The 17,497-nt window shown below is 39.0% G+C and overlaps 6 long non-coding RNA genes across 22 annotated transcripts; 4 read left to right on the plus strand and 2 right to left on the minus strand.

Moving 5' to 3' along the window:
• The first annotated feature begins 610 nt into the window (after positions 1 to 610).
• Positions 611 to 2,166, plus strand: LOC124207444. Its single transcript, XR_006879985.1, has 6 exons — positions 611 to 896; positions 970 to 1,181; positions 1,262 to 1,346; positions 1,408 to 1,588; positions 1,658 to 1,933; positions 1,993 to 2,166. It is a non-coding gene; the product is annotated as an uncharacterized LOC124207444 (long non-coding RNA).
• Positions 2,167 to 7,217: 5,051 nt separating this feature from the next.
• LOC124207442 lies at positions 7,218 to 10,842 on the plus strand. Of its 5 annotated transcripts, none has more exons than XR_006879981.1 (7): positions 7,218 to 7,880; positions 7,957 to 8,080; positions 8,145 to 8,935; positions 8,989 to 9,099; positions 9,157 to 9,727; positions 9,786 to 9,989; positions 10,069 to 10,842. It is a non-coding gene; the product is annotated as an uncharacterized LOC124207442 (long non-coding RNA). The 5 variants fall into 5 exon arrangements; XR_006879980.1 differs by having other exon boundaries at positions 7,961 to 8,080; XR_006879978.1 differs by having other exon boundaries at positions 7,220 to 8,080; positions 9,157 to 9,334; positions 9,651 to 9,727.
• LOC124207443 lies at positions 10,712 to 11,789 on the minus strand. Of its 2 annotated transcripts, none has more exons than XR_006879983.1 (4): positions 11,687 to 11,789; positions 11,412 to 11,623; positions 11,217 to 11,339; positions 10,712 to 11,113 (listed from the first exon to the last, which is right to left on the minus strand). It is a non-coding gene; the product is annotated as an uncharacterized LOC124207443 (long non-coding RNA). The 2 variants fall into 2 exon arrangements; XR_006879984.1 differs by having other exon boundaries at positions 11,412 to 11,626; positions 11,687 to 11,778.
• LOC124207438 lies at positions 11,595 to 14,644 on the plus strand. 12 transcript variants are annotated; one of them, XR_006879974.1, is made up of 8 exons: positions 11,595 to 11,662; positions 12,804 to 12,911; positions 12,968 to 13,096; positions 13,163 to 13,279; positions 13,345 to 13,433; positions 13,559 to 13,786; positions 13,847 to 13,968; positions 14,192 to 14,644. It is a non-coding gene; the product is annotated as an uncharacterized LOC124207438 (long non-coding RNA). The 12 variants fall into 12 exon arrangements; XR_006879973.1 differs by having other exon boundaries at positions 11,604 to 11,662; positions 13,000 to 13,096; XR_006879968.1 differs by having other exon boundaries at positions 11,605 to 11,662; positions 13,019 to 13,096.
• Positions 14,645 to 14,927: 283 nt separating this feature from the next.
• On the minus strand, positions 14,928 to 16,509 carry LOC124207437. Its single transcript, XR_006879962.1, has 4 exons — positions 16,412 to 16,509; positions 15,845 to 15,969; positions 15,314 to 15,554; positions 14,928 to 15,255 (listed from the first exon to the last, which is right to left on the minus strand). It is a non-coding gene; the product is annotated as an uncharacterized LOC124207437 (long non-coding RNA).
• Positions 16,510 to 16,662: 153 nt separating this feature from the next.
• LOC124207440 lies at positions 16,663 to 17,393 on the plus strand. Its single transcript, XR_006879977.1, has 4 exons — positions 16,663 to 16,842; positions 16,915 to 16,990; positions 17,059 to 17,128; positions 17,190 to 17,393. It is a non-coding gene; the product is annotated as an uncharacterized LOC124207440 (long non-coding RNA).
• The last annotated feature ends 104 nt before the right edge of the window (positions 17,394 to 17,497 follow it).

The following is a 17,497-nucleotide window of genomic DNA, read 5'->3' on the forward strand; positions in this document are numbered from 1 at the left end:
TTTTTCATTATTAAAAAACTCTGGTAATTGTTATCAGATGGATTGCCATCTAAGATATAATGGCTAATTTATATTATAAGTAAGTCTTTTCATATTGGACGTTGTTTTGGACTTGATCGTCTTCCAAAAGAGAAAGGTTGCAATCGGATGATCAATCCCACGTCAACTGCCTACGGAGATGTATACCTGCTGCTGTTATTTTATTGTTTAAAGCGTGGCTTACATCCAATTGGTTTAGACGGCAAAGTGGTTCTAGCAAACATAACAAATAATTGTAACGTTCTGCTGGCTAATAATAGAAAATTGTGTCATTATTTCTCTTTAAATGTAACAAGTGACAACTTTTGGAACTGGTTTTTTTTATTACCTGTGAGCTGTGACTTATGATATTTTTGTTTTTGTTTTTTCTTATTCTACAAAATATAATATAATTCTGATTATTTTGGTCTATTAAATGTAAGGTCAGTTTAAGAAAATTATGCATCATTTTTGAAAAAAACCGCGTCATTATTGTTTTTCAGACACCTAGTAGAGGAATTTTGTACTGCTTTGTGGAATCATGCTGTCGACTGCGTACCGCGTGGGTTTCACATGCACATCACAAGTGAGATTGCTTTTCTTATAACTGTTTATGAAATATTTGTTATTTAGACTGTTTTAAATGGAGAAGAAACAAAAAACTGCCAGGAACGGTTTTTGAGGAAACAGCAAATTGAACATGGGCAACTCTCGAATCGAAATGCTGTTTCATTATACCTTACTGTAAAACTAAATCTATCTTTTTTGTAGGTATGTACGTCATTTCTGATTTACCCATTCTCCAGCTGACAGAGATCAACAGGCAGTGAAACTGCAACATAAATATTCAAAGTAGGAGAAGATGCTCACAATCATTGGTAGATCACTTTACGAAAACTGAAATTTTGATACATACATTGAAAGTTGAAACCTTTTCATTCTGACTTTCAGACGAGAAAACATGTTGCTTGAATTACAAATTAAAATTTACTGGCATTACATTAGCTGGCACCCTTTCAACAAGCAAAAGCATCCCAAAGACAAACAGCTTTTGGAGACACAAACTACTTCAGTGCAACTACCACGTTGCTAAACTGAGTTAAAATCAGAAACCAAGACTCGAAATATTCCATATCATCAAGGCGTTGATGCCAGTATTTGAGGTAAACCAAGAAAAAGATAAACCAGGATCATGCACATTCAACATTTCCTGAAAACTATTGTAACTGTAAAACTTTATCAGATTGGTCCTAGTTCACCCTCAGTTAATCTGGCTGAATAAATTGAGTCACAACAGGAAACTTCTTAGGTTTATCCCATGAAAATAGGTGAGTGCAAATACTACGTATCGGAACTTCATATACTCTTATTTTATTTTTGATGCTATAGATATGGAATTTGAAGTGTTTGGATCGTGGACCGAATCATTCATTCGGCTGAAGATCTCGGTTCTCTGGGATGACTCGGCGTAATAACTCACACATCTTGTTCAGGAGCAACTCACTCCCCTCATTTGGTTATTCACAATTTCGCTGAATTCATGTAGAATAAGGATCGGTAATCCACAGCCGTAAGGATACGTAATCGAAAGGACCCATTAAAAAACAAACAAATGTCATTCAGTTTTCTCTAAATTCAGATGCGAACGTTGTTCACCCTTTCATTCGTGGCGCCATTCCCATTCGTGAATATCAATTACTTCGTTCTCAATCCGTTTTCGTGTACAGGACGAGATTGATGCTTTGCACGAAAATTCATGATGTGCTTTCATTTCTTTGCTTTCATTTCAAAAGTCGTTATAGTGGACACTAGACAGTGGAAGAATTAGCCAAATGAGGCAAACCTCCAAGGGAAAACATCAAACATGAAGAGAAAACAAATCGTATTGTTGGAATGTCTAGTGACTGTATTCTGGGTAATTGCATTTGTGTAAATTTTTAAGCTAATAAAACTATCTTTATCTTTTGTGACAAGGAATAAGTCCGGTGCATTATTTACGTTACCTCCAAACAACCTAATTAGATTATGAAGATGATTTTGAATTGATTGCCGTCATTTTGGCATTGGCTTTCTCCCCCTCCGCATGAAATTGAATGAAGCAGCATTTAAGGTGAACACTTCCACTTATTTACATGAGTTGACTTGCATAATAGGGAGATGATGTTGTCAAGCCAGTGTCTTCACAAAGATTAAAGGGGAGGAGAGACAAAATAACTTTCAAGGCTGTTCGCTACCAAACGATGTTGAGTTCAAATTGGGTCAATAAAGGATACTCCTCCCTTATTCAATTTGCTCTATTTTCATCTGACCTCGAATACAAAAAAATACCTCCAGCGTTGTTGCTGCGGGGAATCGACGTGCCGGTGGGCATTCTAGGAGCCCAAAAATGCTCAGTAGTCCACGTATTCGCACGGTGTGCACTTGTCTCTAGTTTGTTGCCGTAGTGTTGCATCTCTTCGCCTTTGCACTTGGATTAATTTGGAATTATGCACTGCCTACACAATTTGTCGTTCGTTGCTGGTTTCTCTGTAGTGTTTTTTTTTCGTAGATTTCGTTTTACTATCTGATCACTATGTCAGCACAATTGCACTGGAATAGTCTTGTAGTGTTCGTAGATTGATTCACCTTATTTGTTGTCCACACTTTGTTGTCCAGTTACTTAATTAGAGTAAGCCAATCTAGATAAGGTTAAAGTTAAGCATAAGTTAAGATATTGTAGGTTAAGCCGTTTAGCTAAGCTAAGGCTATTGTAGGTTAAGCTAAGTTTAGGTTTAAGTTCACGATAGAGTTAGTTGCCAATTTACTGTGGTGCCTCTGTGGTGTAGAAAATTCGTCTTTAGCAATCCCCAACCCTAACGTGTCAACTAATAACCCTTTTTCTTTCAGGAAATTGTGAATCTAAATTGAATGTTTTAGCTGTATATTTTCTATTTTTGCTTAATTGATTGTGGTTTAAAAAAACTATAAAGTTTTATCCATCATTTGTCGTTGATCAAATTAGGATCATGGACCGGAGAGGATCGCCGCCGCCACTACAAGATCGTCGCTTCAAGATAGGACCCTGGCCCACGGGTCGAAGGTACATTTCATTTGATTTTAAATGCCTTCAACTTCTTTTATTAATGTTTTTGGATTTTCTTTAGACTGGAGAGGATCGCCGTCGCCGCCGCCGCCGCCACCCCACCGGAGCCGCTTCAAGATCGTCGCACGCTAGGACCTTCGCCAATGGATCTCAGGTATATTTTTTAATTCTAAGTGTCTAACCATACTTTTTTTATGTACTCTAGATGGGACCCAGGACCAAGGAGGATCGCCGCCGCCACTACAAGATCGTCGCTTCAAGATAGGACCCTGGCCCACGGGTCGAAGGTACATTTCATTTGATTTTAAATGCCTTCAACTTCTTTTATTAATGTTTTTGGATTTTCTTTAGACTGGAGAGGATCGCCGCCGCCGCCGCCGCCACCCCACCGGAGCCGCTTCAAGATCGTCGCACGCTAGGACCTTCGCCAATGGATCTCAGGTATATTTTTTAATTCTAAGTGTCTAACCATACTTTTTTTATGTACTCTAGATGGGACCCAGGACCAAGGAGGATCGCCGCCGCCACTACAAGATCGTCGCTTCAAGATAGGACCCTGGCCCACGGGTCGAAGGTACATTTCATTTGATTTTAAATGCCTTCAACTTCTTTTATTAATGTTTTTGGATTTTCTTTAGACTGGAGAGGATCGCCGCCGCCGCCGCCGCCACCCCACCGGAGCCGCTTCAAGATCGTCGCACGCTAGGACCTTCGCCAATGGATCTCAGGTATATTTTTTAATTCTAAGTGTCTAACCATACTTTTTTTATGTACTCTAGATGGGACCCAGGACCAAGGAGGATCGCCGCCGCCACTACAAGATCGTCGCTTCAAGATAGGACCCTGGCCCACGGGTCGAAGGTACATTTCATTTGATTTTAAATGCCTTCAACTTCTTTTATTAATGTTTTTGGATTTTCTTTAGACTGGAGAGGATCGCCGCCACCGCCGCCGCCGCCACCCCACCGGAGCCGCTTCAAGATCGTCGCACGCTAGGACCTTCGCCAATGGATGTCAGGTATATTTTTTAATTCTAAGTGTCTAACCATACTTTTTTTATGTACTCTAGATGGGACCCAGGACCAAGGAGGATCGCCGCCGCCACTACAAGATCGTCGCCAAGATAGGACCCTGGCCCACGGGTCGAAGGTACATTTCATTTGATTTTAAATGCCTTCAACTTCTTTTATTAATGTTTTTGGATTTTCTTTAGACTGGAGAGGATCGCCGCCGCCGCCGCCGCCGCCGCCACCCCACCGGAGCCGCTTCAAGATCGTCGCACGCTAGGACCTTCGCCAATGGATGTCAGGTATATTGTTTTATTCTAAGTGTCTAACCATACTTTTTTTATGTACTCTAGATGGGACCCAGGACCAAGGAGGATCGCCGCCGCCACTACAAGATCGTCGCTTCAAGATAGGACCCTGGCCCACGGGTCGAAGGTACATTTCATTTGATTTTAAATGCCTTCAACTTCTTTTATTAATGTTTTTGGATTTTCTTTAGACTGGAGAGGATCGCCGCCGCCGCCGCCGCCGCCGCCACCCCACCGGAGCCGCTTCAAGATCGTCGCACGCTAGGACCTTCGCCAATGGATGTCAGGTATATTGTTTTATTCTAAGTGTCTAACCATACTTTTTTTATGTACTCTAGATGGGACCCAGGACCAAGGAGGATCGCCGCCGCCACTACAAGATCGTCGCCAAGATAGGACCCTGGCCCACGGGTCGAAGGTACATTTCATTTGATTTTAAATGCCTTCAACTTCTTTTATTAATGTTTTTGGATTTTCTTTAGACTGGAGAGGATCGCCGCCGCCGCCGCCGCCACCCCACCGGAGCCGCTTCAAGATCGTCGCACGCTAGGACCTTCGCCAATGGATGTCAGGTATATTTTTTAATTCTAAGTGTCTAACCATACTTTTTTTATGTACTCTAGATGGGACCCAGGACCAAGGAGGATCGCCGCCGCCACTACAAGATCGTCGCCAAGATAGGACCCTGGCCCACGGGTCGAAGGTACATTTCATTTGATTTTAAATGCCTTCAACTTCTTTTATTAATGTTTTTGGATTTTCTTTAGACTGGAGAGGATCGCCGCCGCCGCCGCCACCCCACCGGAGCCGCTTCAAGATCGTCGCACGCTAGGACCTTCGCCAATGGATCTCAGGTATATTTTTTAATTCTAAGTGTCTAACCATACTTTTTTTATGTACTCTAGATGGGACCCAGGACCAAGGAGGATCGCCGCCGCCACTACAAGATCGTCGCTTCAAGATAGGACCCTGGCCCACGGGTCGAAGGTACATTTCATTTGATTTTAAATGCCTTCAACTTCTTTTATTAATGTTTTTGGATTTTCTTTAGACTGGAGAGGATCGCCGTCGCCGCCGCCGCCGCCACCCCACCGGAGCCGCTTCAAGATCGTCGCACGCTAGGACCTTCGCCAATGGATCTCAGGTATATTTTTTAATTCTAAGTGTCTAACCATACTTTTTTTATGTACTCTAGATGGGACCCAGGACCAAGGAGGATCGCCGCCGCCACTACAAGATCGTCGCTTCAAGATAGGACCCTGGCCCACGGGTCGAAGGTACATTTCATTTGATTTTAAATGCCTTCAACTTCTTTTATTAATGTTTTTGGATTTTCTTTAGACTGGAGAGGATCGCCGCCGCCGCCGCCGCCACCCCACCGGAGCCGCTTCAAGATCGTCGCACGCTAGGACCTTCGCCAATGGATGTCAGGTATATTTTTTAATTCTAAGTGTCTAACCATACTTTTTTTATGTACTCTAGATGGGACCCAGGACCAAGGAGGATCGCCGCCGCCACTACAAGATCGTCGCTTCAAGATAGGACCCTGGCCCACGGGTCGAAGGTACATTTCATTTGATTTTAAATGCCTTCAACTTCTTTTATTAAAGTTTTTGGATTTTCTTTAGACTGGAGAGGATCGCCGCCGCCGCCGCCGCCGCCGCCACCCCACCGGAGCCGCTTCAAGATCGTCGCACGCTAGGACCTTCGCCAATGGATGTCAGGTATATTGTTTTATTCTAAGTGTCTAACCATACTTTTTTTATGTACTCTAGATGGGACCCAGGACCAAGGAGGATCGCCGCCGCCACTACAAGATCGTCGCCAAGATAGGACCCTGGCCCACGGGTCGAAGGTACATTTCATTTGATTTTAAATGCCTTCAACTTCTTTTATTAATGTTTTTGGATTTTCTTTAGACTGGAGAGGATCGCCGCCACCGCCGCCGCCGCCACCCCACCGGAGCCGCTTCAAGATCGTCGCACGCTAGGACCTTCGCCAATGGATCTCAGGTATATTTTTTAATTCTAAGTGTCTAACCATACTTTTTTTATGTACTCTAGATGGGACCCAGGACCAAGGAGGATCGCCGCCGCCACTACAAGATCGTCGCTTCAAGATAGGACCCTGGCCCACGGGTCGAAGGTACATTTCATTTGATTTTAAATGCCTTCAACTTCTTTTATTAAAGTTTTTGGATTTTCTTTAGACTGGAGAGGATCGCCGCCGCCGCCGCCGCCGCCGCCACCCCACCGGAGCCGCTTCAAGATCGTCGCACGCTAGGACCTTCGCCAATGGATGTCAGGTATATTTTTTAATTCTAAGTGTCTAACCATACTTTTTTTATGTACTCTAGATGGGACCCAGGACCAAGGAGGATCGCCGCCGCCACTACAAGATCGTCCCCACCGCCGCAAAGGACTTCGAAGATCTTTAAATGGTACGGTATAATTTTTTCCTACCTAAGGTTGTGTGAGTGTATTATCGTGTTAAATGTGTGTGTGTAAGTATGGATTTGTTGTTTATTCCCTCTCCAATATAACCTTACCTTCACAATTACGGTATATAATTATGGTCTAGAAACAGTATTCTCACTCCCGTATCATAATCCTATTTTCCATTCGCATCACTCTTTTTTTGGTTAGTCAAAGTATACATTTAGTTTTGCTGCTGGTCTAGTTTTTTAGTTTATTCATAGTTTTAGTTTAGTTTTAGTTTAGTTTTAGTTTAGTTTTAGTTTAGTTTTAGTTTAGTTTTAGTTTAGTTTTAGTTCTAATTAGTGTTTTAGTTGGTGGTTTAGTATTATTACAGTAGATATTCGGTAACAATCTAGGTAGTTGGTATTGTAGTTTATTTTTAGCTTATTATTATAAATATCAACGCCGTTATTAATAGTGGAAATTGGACCAATTTCCTTTTTTAATTACGGCCAATTTAATTGGTAAACAATCCACGTTGACCAAGGGTAAGGAAATTCAAAATTCATCGGCGTTTCTGTTCGTTGTTTGATTAACCAGAGGGAACATTGACATTGAGGCAATATACACTACTGCGCCTACTTTTTTCGCTGAGCTGTGTTAGTCTTTTTGTTATTATTATTTTTTTTCGAAATTTTGAAAGACACATATCTGGAATCTGAATTCTGATCATCACAATATTTCATCACATATCTGAAGTATTTTTGTTTGGCAACGTCTTATGGATCGCATGTTCGGATTGTTCGCATCATTTGTCATTTCGTCTGTGGCGTGGTCTGATCTGTTCGTTCGTTCGTTCGTTCGTTCGTATTGTTTCTCAATTGGGAAGAGTGAGTGTGAGTGTCTGAGTGATCCACGCTGCGTTGAACAATAGAAGGCAATTAATCATTTTCAAAATAACAATTATTTCAAGGTTCTATGTAGTAGGAAAGTTTGTATCTGGTTCAAACATGGACACGTTAAATTCCAAAAGTTGTTATGAAACTAGGTAAGTTAAACCAGCCTTCACATTCAAATTGTCCTCAATGCTTATTGAAATTTTGTGTTGGTCATATCATGTGGAGGAAGAGCTTGTGGGCTGGGCAGCCTGGGCTACAGGTGTAAAAAGAAATCAGAATAATGGTATTGAAAAAATTTGCAATCAGCACCATGATTCAAGAAAATTGATCGAAACATCATCCAAACTGAGTAACAAAAATATTTTTGATGATGAAAATTTTCCCCTGATTTTATGAAACATTTCTGTTTGCAGTCGAAGTTTTAACTTGACAGTGTTAGGGAATAAGTTCATCTTTATTGAAAGTCAAATCAAGCTTTCGTAAAGTGCAGCTCATGGCAAGGGTGTGTTGACTCCACTCCTCCACACAATTCTGTAAAACCAGAAAAGGAAGATGTCATTCTCATGCAGTGGAAATAGTTGAAGAAAAGTTGTCACAAGATCAAATGGACACAGAACTTGACACTTATAACTTCAAGCTACACTTGCACTTAGTTTCAAGTTTGAAAAGGGTTTGAATGCAGAAAACTCAAAACATTTGAAAAAGAGCTGAATCACGGAAATTCAATGGGTCAATACTTGGAGTTCTCATTCCATGGTGCCTACCGCAACTTATAGATCTCGCTCTACGAACTACGATGCAACGATGGTGGAAGAAAATGTCGACGATGTAGTTTGGCGTTGATAAAAGTTGCCTTCATCCCCTGGCTGGTGAAGAAGAAGAGATCCAGGTCTTTTATTTAATGGCATCGCTTTTACGTGACACGAGTCTTCACAAACTGCTGAATTCGAAGAAGGCAAACTACGCAAGCGGACATCAGGCAAGGGGCAATTTTGAAAACACATCTGGACTCAAAAGCCTGCTGAAAAATGAAACTTTGTTCTGGGCCTACGTCAGAAGAGTCTTTGCAGATCGACCAACTAGAACTCCCCCCCCCCCCCCCCAAAAAAAAAAAAAAAAAAAACTGGCCGACTTTGATTAGTCTCTATACGCTCACGTGTCCGCTGAAGAAGTCGAAAGTTTTATCTGTGATCACGTTCGGCAGGTAGTGCTATTGCAGAAAATTTTGCACTTAACTTCATCCCCGAATTTGTTCAGATGACTTGGAATCGGGGAATTCTCTGGTGGTCCTTGAGCGAAAACCGATAGTTTGGCAGCCATCGTCTCTTCCGCCCCAATTACAGGAACTCATCCTTGCCGATCTGTTTGGTATGTCATAATGTTAAATTAAGTGCTTGTTTCTCTTATTAAAATTTACATTTTTAGAATTACATCAGAAAAACAGATGTTTGGCCCATGCTCGGTCTGTTCTCATTTCTTCCACTACACGTCTTCCCTCGTAATACCGAGCCACTTACCTGTAATCATCAGCAAAGTTGCGAAATTGTTCGCATTCATGTTCAGATTTCCTAAACTGAAATTAAAAACAAAACATTATAGTCAGGTTAGTACTGGAAGTATCCTTTGTAGCACTTACTTTTACCATCGAATTTTAACACCACACGCATCTGCGCTATTAATACCCATTTAAAAAATGCGGAGGGCTTTTTGCCTTTTTCCAGTTCGTTATTTCCAATTGATTAACCGAAAATGTTTTTGTTTTAATAATTTGTTTAATCCATCTGTTTATATTCATGCAACCCTGCCCACTCCCCCTCGATATCAGTGCAAATTTTTCAACATATTGGCCGTCTGACGTGTCGATTCCTGTGCTGAACTGTGTTGTGGTGGTGTGATTGTGATGACAATTCTCATTCTAGGCTAAACTGCTGTTGAACAGTTGTCTGTTGTTACCTGTACTTCTCATCCCATGTAGAAACACGTCACAGCAGTATAAGTAATTTGTTTATCAATTTCTCTGCAATAATGCAATATATTTATTAGTTTATGTTTAGGGAGATGATCCCTTTGCTTAACTACTGAAGAGTTTGAGAACATGCAAAATCTGAATTTGATTGCTGTCTCTTGTCTTTCATGGCTTTTTTGTAGCTGGCTGGTTAAAGGTGTGGTCAAGTCAAGTTGAGCTGCTGCATGCAGTCTATAGAGCTGATGTTATGAAGTGTGGAAGGGTAACCAAACTGAAAGATGTTCTTGGAATGGTAATTTAATTGATATTATTGATATCTTTTACATAAAAAATTGTTTTTCTATATTAACATTTTGCTATTTTCCTCTTAGGACCCATGGCAAGGTGATATTTCAACTTTACAATGGTGCTCAATATGCAGTAGTTTTGTACCTATTTCCAGTTCAAGCTGTTGGATGCCTTCTGTAGTCCTGGTGTTATCCTGGAATGTGTTGATTGTCAATGCCTTTGTTTCTTGTACTGTGTTATGCCTCTGTGAAGTACCTAGATGATTGGACCCAGTTGAAGAAGTTAATGATGTAGATCTAGACAAGTGCATAATCTGGGCTCTCTTCTTTTCTGTGGCCCCGTTTCCCTAACTAACCACTAACCAACGCCCGCCGGTGGTCACTCACCCGCTGTGATAACCAGGAGGATGAGGAGGGCTCTGGTCGAACGGGGACTTGGAAGGCGCATGATCTGATGAAAACTTTTGGAGGGTCATGTGTCTAACCCTGAAGCCTAGTATGACTAATCTCTCCCTAGTAAAACTGGCCTCGCACTCTTCTCTCTTCTTCCATGTCCAGGTTATTTCCCTGGGCACAGTCAATCAAGACAGTGTCTCCCCCTGTCTAGATAGGCTGGACATTGCAAGGGTAAAGTCAAGCAAGGGCTGTTGACCAAATCATCAGCATCAATCGGTAAAATAAAAATTTAAAGCATTTGAAAAAAATAACCTGGGAAAATAATAGTAAATGTAATTAACATAATTTATTTTAATTTATTTACAAATATGTATAATTTATTCAGAATTTTGTTAATTTTATTCTGAATTATTTATGTATGCTTGTTATTACCTCAAATAAATATTTAAAAATTTAAATTAATTGAACCAAACTACTATATACTTCCATACGCCGGTTGCTCAGAAAGATTTTTGATCTAACAGTCCTTGATTGATTCACTAAAAAAAAATGATCACGTTGCCTCAACCATATAACAAAAAATTACAGACAAAAATAACTACACATAAATAGTTAAACCATATCTTGAACTGTGACACCAAGGAGACAGAAGCAGCTATAAGCATTTCTATCACCTTTTCCTCATTGGGCAGAATCTCCATTTACAGGTTGAACATCAAATGTCCATCGAAACCTACAGGGAAACAGACAGATATAGCTTCAGACAGGAATAGATACATCACAGGCAAGCCGCATTGGAAAATAGAACAAAAAAAGTTAAAATTCAGTAACCTTACTTTACAATTGCTTCAGCATTAAAATTGTCTGCTGTCATGCTGTTGTGGTGAGACATGGTAGTGTGGAAAGGATTTTTCATTTTCATTGTCATCATATATGATTGACTCAACATTTGATATTGCCTTGTAGTAAGCGGAAGCCACAATGAATACAAACACATTCTTAATAACTGGCAGGTTAAGTGTTACCCTTACCAACTGGGTGTTTTTCCTTTCAGTAATCCACTGTCCAAGCGCTGTTTCCCGGGTTTCTGAAACGTCTGGAATCACTTACAGATGCCATAGACGTGATAAAGTACATGAACGAATATCACTGCCTACTCCTCATTGTAGAAATTGGACTGGCGCGTCATATCACTTCGAGGATTTCGTCAGTTGTGTTGTGTGATGTTGCGGCTGCTTGGTGGCTTCTTGGTGACATTTGGAGGGGAGAATAAGAATATTACGTGAGTATGAAATTTATTTTTTACCTTTGTTTGTTAGTTCCTTCTTTCAATTGTGTCATCAACGGGCTAGAGCAGACATTGTTTTCTTTTTCATGGTACTTTCAATTAAACGTTTCTTATCTCTGACGCTAGACGGCATAGCCTTTGATCATTTTTTACCTGTCAGTCATCAGTTTAGTTACATGTACTTTGCACATCTCTGAAGAAATTTCTCGCTGCTACTACAAAGAAATTTTAAGTGATAGCTGTCAGTTTCTGTTAAAGCAACAAAGCTCACTTGTTAGATTTTTAATATTTTGTGTTTTTTTTTTCTACTTCCGGTTTTCTCATTTCTGTCAGTAGTTTAGTAAATACTCATCTGACGCACAAAAGAACCACATATTCGTGATCCTCGTCCAATTTTTGGTAAAGTTCATGTTTTTTTTTCTACGTACGCGCACTTCCGGTTTTGAGAATTTTCCTGAACTATAGTTCAGGAAAAATCGCGATTTTGACCAAATTTTGGATTTCGTTAAAATTACACGTAGTCGACCCCAAATTTCACGGAGATCACGAATATTTGGTTTATTTTGTCGGCAGCTCAATGGTTAATGCGCTATCGCTTACTTCCGGTATACTTCCGGAAAATTTGCATAAAACTAGCAAGTGAGCTTTATTCTCTGTACTATTCTCAAGATTTCAAGCTAGGTTTAGGCAAATAAAAGTGCACCGTTCAAGTTATACAAGTAGCTAAAGAACTGAATTGCTTTAAGTTACATGGCAGATACAGAACTGCAGCCCGATAGCCAGTGCGGTGAAAACATTTTTGATATCCCATATATGTAATAGTTTTAATTCAAAGCAATAATGTTTTTTAAGATCTTCAATATCACTAGAATTCAAAAATTTTACGTTGTGTCTCACAAGGCGCGTTTTTGGGACTTGAAGTGTCAAAGGTGTCCAATAGATGACATAGGTGTTCTTGTTTATCATGTGATGGCGGATTGTTGGGTGGTTGTCGAAAGTTTTCTTTAATTTTTCCATGAAAGTTACCGATGAATTCATCAGTAAATTCAAGTTTATTTCTGTGCAACTTGTTTGTAATGTGATTTATTCCGTATGTGTGTTGGATCACCTTACATATTTCTATTATTACGTGTAGCATGCGTGTAGGAAGGAACGCGAAAGGCAACTGAAACTACAGGTAGCCTACCATCAATTCTTTGATTAAAATCGCCGTTCTGCTGAATGCTTTATCCTGTTGATGCAGGTAAAAACCTATAATAGCTTAGTCACAAATCTTTGAATACCTCTTTACATTTTTAGTTCATATTCTATTGGTAATCTGGACTCTGGAGTTTCTAATAATGTTGGTAGATCACTAACCCCAGCGTGGACAACACATGTTGTTTTTTCATGTTTTCTACAAATAATGCATTGACACTTGACAGACAAGTATTATTCTTCCTTGAGAAATTTGTTACTTTTATTTCATGCTATTTATTATTTGACATAATACAGACCATGGGTAATCTTCAGGTTAATTGCAGCAACTTGGGACTTGGGAGAAGTCCTGTGAAAAGACACAGGGCACATGACCAGATTTGTGTTTTTCTGAATGTTCTATTCAACTAGTAGGTAACAACTAACTTTACCTTATTGCATGAATGTGAATATTAATTGAACTATTTCCTTTGCCAAAGTTAGTTGGAACCCTAACTCAAACACAGACAACACATTGCTGCTGCCTTACGGCCACAGGCAGGAAAATGATTCTTTTCTTCAGAAAATTGTAAGTTGTATTTGTAGTCTTAAACCCCCCCATACTTTTTGTTACTATTATAGATTTTTATGTTGAAAAAGTTACGGAAAATGATCGGAAATAGCCAAGTTAATAATTTGTGTGTCGTCTCATAGGGAAAGCTGTTTGAGTAACCTGGTATTCATCCTCACTTGATTCATTTCGTGCCAGTTAGTGAAAGGCGTGAAGAATTCAAGTTTAGCTGCTGCGTGCTGTCAGCAAGCAAGCAATCCAATTGATGTCCACCAGGTGGCGCGAGTGTCTTCAAGGCCCAAATTCGGCCATTTTGTTCCTTGACGTAGCAGAAGTGAGATGCCGGTCGTGACGTTTCCAAAAATGAAAAGGTATTTCTTGTCAATTAATTAGGTTAATGGAATGTAAAATTTCGATGTGTCAATTTTCAGGTGATTGATCTTACCACTTTGCCATCGGAATTGAAAATGCCTGTACATTTGCCGAATTGTCGTGCCTCGTGTGACTCGCTGCCTGTACCCAGTCGTACGTCTCATCCCATGCAACATCAAAAGTAATTATTTTCTTCAGATTTCCTACAACTATTTGGTTAATATGACACTAGAGATCAATTGGCTTTGCTACTGTAGAAATTTGAATACCTTTCCAACTATTACTTCTTTCGTAAAAATTGCAGAAACCAAAGCTATTCTGTTTTGTCTTACTCGTTATCTTTTGCCGGAAAAGTCCAGTTAACTTGTGTTTTCTGATGGTAATTTTTTTATTTTCTTCAATAGGTCTAACAACCACGCTGCAGCCAGATGGTGAAAGGTGTGATGAAGAAAAGTTTACCCGTTGTATGCAGGATGTGGTGCCAGTGTTATCCAGAAGTAGCTGTGCTGGAGTTATTCCGAAGCAGCTGAGCCAGAATTTTTCCAGATTGCTGACTTCAACTTCAAAATTTTAACTGCTTTCATTTGTGTTTTTTGCTTTGCAAGTGGTATCTGTGGTGCTGATTTGAAATATTTTATCCCCTTTTATTTGTGGTTTTGCTCTGCCAGTGAGTTTCTGACTTGAATTGGTTTCATCTGTCGTCTTTTGCGTTTTTACTTGGGCAGTATACGATTGTGGCAAACTGATTCTATGTCAGTTTTGATACAGTCGACAACTGCTAGATTAAATTCCGGCTTTCCGCACCAACAAAATAATAACGGCACATGTTATTATCGCGGTTGGGAAAGTCACAGGCCCCCCCCTCCCTGGGGGCCATAAAATATATATGTGGTTGTGTTAAAATAAATAAATATGTAAAATAATAAAAAATGGTTTTTAATTTTATAAACAAAAAAAACATGGGGATCAATGAACATCGCCAATTTTTTGCGAAAAAGACTTAGTAAAATAATAAAATGGTGGTTGTTTTTAGCAAATTTTGAAATTTAATAAAAATTTGGGCTGGATAATATTTAGATTGATGAAAATATTGTGAATAATATAATGGTTTCATGATTTAAAAAAAGCAGTAGTCAGTAGTTATGATTTCAATAATTTATTATTTTATAACAAGGTGGTATTATTGATTATGTCAGGTTTGTTATGGTAGATGTAAGTTAATCAGTACACATCATTTTTATGGTTTTAACTGAGCTTTCTCACAGAAAATATAAAATCTTATTGCAATTACCCATCCTAAGAGGAAATTTTGTTTACTTGGGGAAAGAGAGAACAGATATGAATTTGAAAATTTCTAAGACTAAATAATTTATCAATCTCTTGAAGTTCATCAGCACCAAATTAAGTTCAGCAACCTCTTCTTAGCTTCACCAATGGATCAAGTCCGGAACGGCGCCTTTCGATTGAACTGAAACGAGAATAGAGAATTAGTTATTAATTGAATAAAACTTTTCATCCAGCATTACCTCAACATTGATACAGGTAGCAGAAGAATACACCAACAAATTGCCAGAAAGCCATCAGGCAACACCTATTATTTTGCGCAACAGCTCAACTCTGCATGGACACCAACATGGTAAATTGAAGTATGATGATGAACTGCAAGTCTGTAGAAGATCCATTTCAGTGCACCTCTCAATCAGAAAATGACTGCCACACCAAACATCACAACCATGAACAGCTCAAACTTTCGCTAACCAATGAAACCTGCAAAGCAAGAGCCAAAAGTACATTAATAAACCAATAAAATTTCAAAATTATAAAATAGATAATTTTAGCTGTTTAATAAAAATTCTCAAATAAACCAAATTGTAAATCTTCTCAATGTGATCAAAATCTTTTCACAAATGCTTATTAGAAACAGTTAGTAGTTGTCAAATTGCTTCTAAAACATGAATTTTAGGCCCAACTCGAGTAAATTCTAAACAAACACAAATGGACTAAAATTTAACAAGATGCTAACCCACTGAAGTTGCCATATTACAAGTAGATTTTACCATTTCAGCTTGCCTAGTGTGCACATTTTCATATCGCAACATGGTAGAGGCCTCTTCACAGAGGCTTGGCATCTTATCTCATCTTGTTGATTTGGCATTCCACATCGAGAACAATCTCCACCAACCTGTCACAAAATGAACTAGATTAGTTATTGACACTTTTCAAATCATTATTAATGAAAGTTCATACCTTCTCAAGCTTAATTCAAGGGCATCTCTCAATTGAAAAAATTCACATAACAAATCACAGAAAATATTCACAAATGACATGTAACTTTAGTTTACTAATGTTTGATAATGGGTAATAAAACAGCTCAATTTTCTATCAGAAACCTCACAGAATTTTAATGTGGAAACAAAGTCATAGAATCATGAAGTTACTCTACATTATTACTTGTACTGTTCTAAAGTACTTTGACAGGACGAAGCGTGCAACACTCAGCAAGAGACGACATTTTAAACAAGTGTACAACAAGCATGGCCACATTGAACTGGCTAGTATAAATTTAAGGCCATGTTACCCGTAAATTAACAGTAGAAAACGATAAGAATTAGAGTAGGAATTACCTTTTTTTATGAAGAACAATTTCAGGAATGAAATTACCCGGCAGTCATGACTGGAGTAACCTTGTCAGTCAGCGTCTCGGAAGTAAAAGGACGACAAAACGGACAAATGGTTTCTCAACTTTCGTCTCAGTCCGTACATCCCTCTACCAACACAGGCTGAATAGTTCAATCCCTAAACACACTGAAATATTTAGCCACCTAGTGACAGCCCTTAGCATCCACGGACGATAGAGTCACATCAATCCTACAGGCTACAGCTGTACTGTAGTATGCCTGTAGTAGAAATCACAAATTTCATATTACAGAAATCTTACTAATTTTCTTATCTGGTCTTCCAGATGCATGTTTTGTAGATGGTGAATCTCAAGTGAAACTAAGAACTTTGAGTCGTCATTACATGTAATTGACTATCGTTTCCAATTTTGATAATGGTGAGATGTCGTTTCAACACATAGACTGAATAACATTTTTCTACATCTACAATTCATTGGTTTTGTCTTTAGGTTTTTTGTTCTGTATGATATATTTCAAGTACTCGCCTGAGCTCTCTTCCTTTCTGTGACCCTATCTTATCTATGGGTTAAAATTGATACATTTAGGTATTTCTTGCTGTCACTGCAATCTTTAATTTTTTTTTTTATTGACAGTTTAATAATCCTGTTGTGCCATAGACCTTATCCACTGGTGGAATGTCGAGAAATGTTGAACTTGTTCCAGGTATTTACTCCTTATCTTTCTTTTAGCTGTACTCTTAGTTAGTAATTTTATTTCATTTCAGGTTAATCTTTCGCCATTTTGTTACGATGTGAAGCACTTGAAATGAAAGATAAACAGAAGGTGATGGTTTATTTTTTCAAAAATTGTGTCTGACGACTAAATCAATTTTTAATTCAACAATCTCATGCATCTACAAGTTTACTGATGCATATCGCGATCTTAATCATTACGCACATTTTGGCGAGAATAAACGTAATTTAAATAATTCATTGCAAGATAATGTAGTAGCAATGCCTGTTTCTGAACCAATTTTTAAACAAAGTGACACCATTTTAATGAATAAATCCTTCTAGTTGACCATAGTGAAGA

Source organism: Daphnia pulex, chromosome 11 (assembly GCF_021134715.1).
Source record: "Daphnia pulex isolate KAP4 chromosome 11, ASM2113471v1".
Classification (NCBI taxonomy): Eukaryota; Metazoa; Arthropoda; class Branchiopoda; order Diplostraca; family Daphniidae; genus Daphnia; species Daphnia pulex.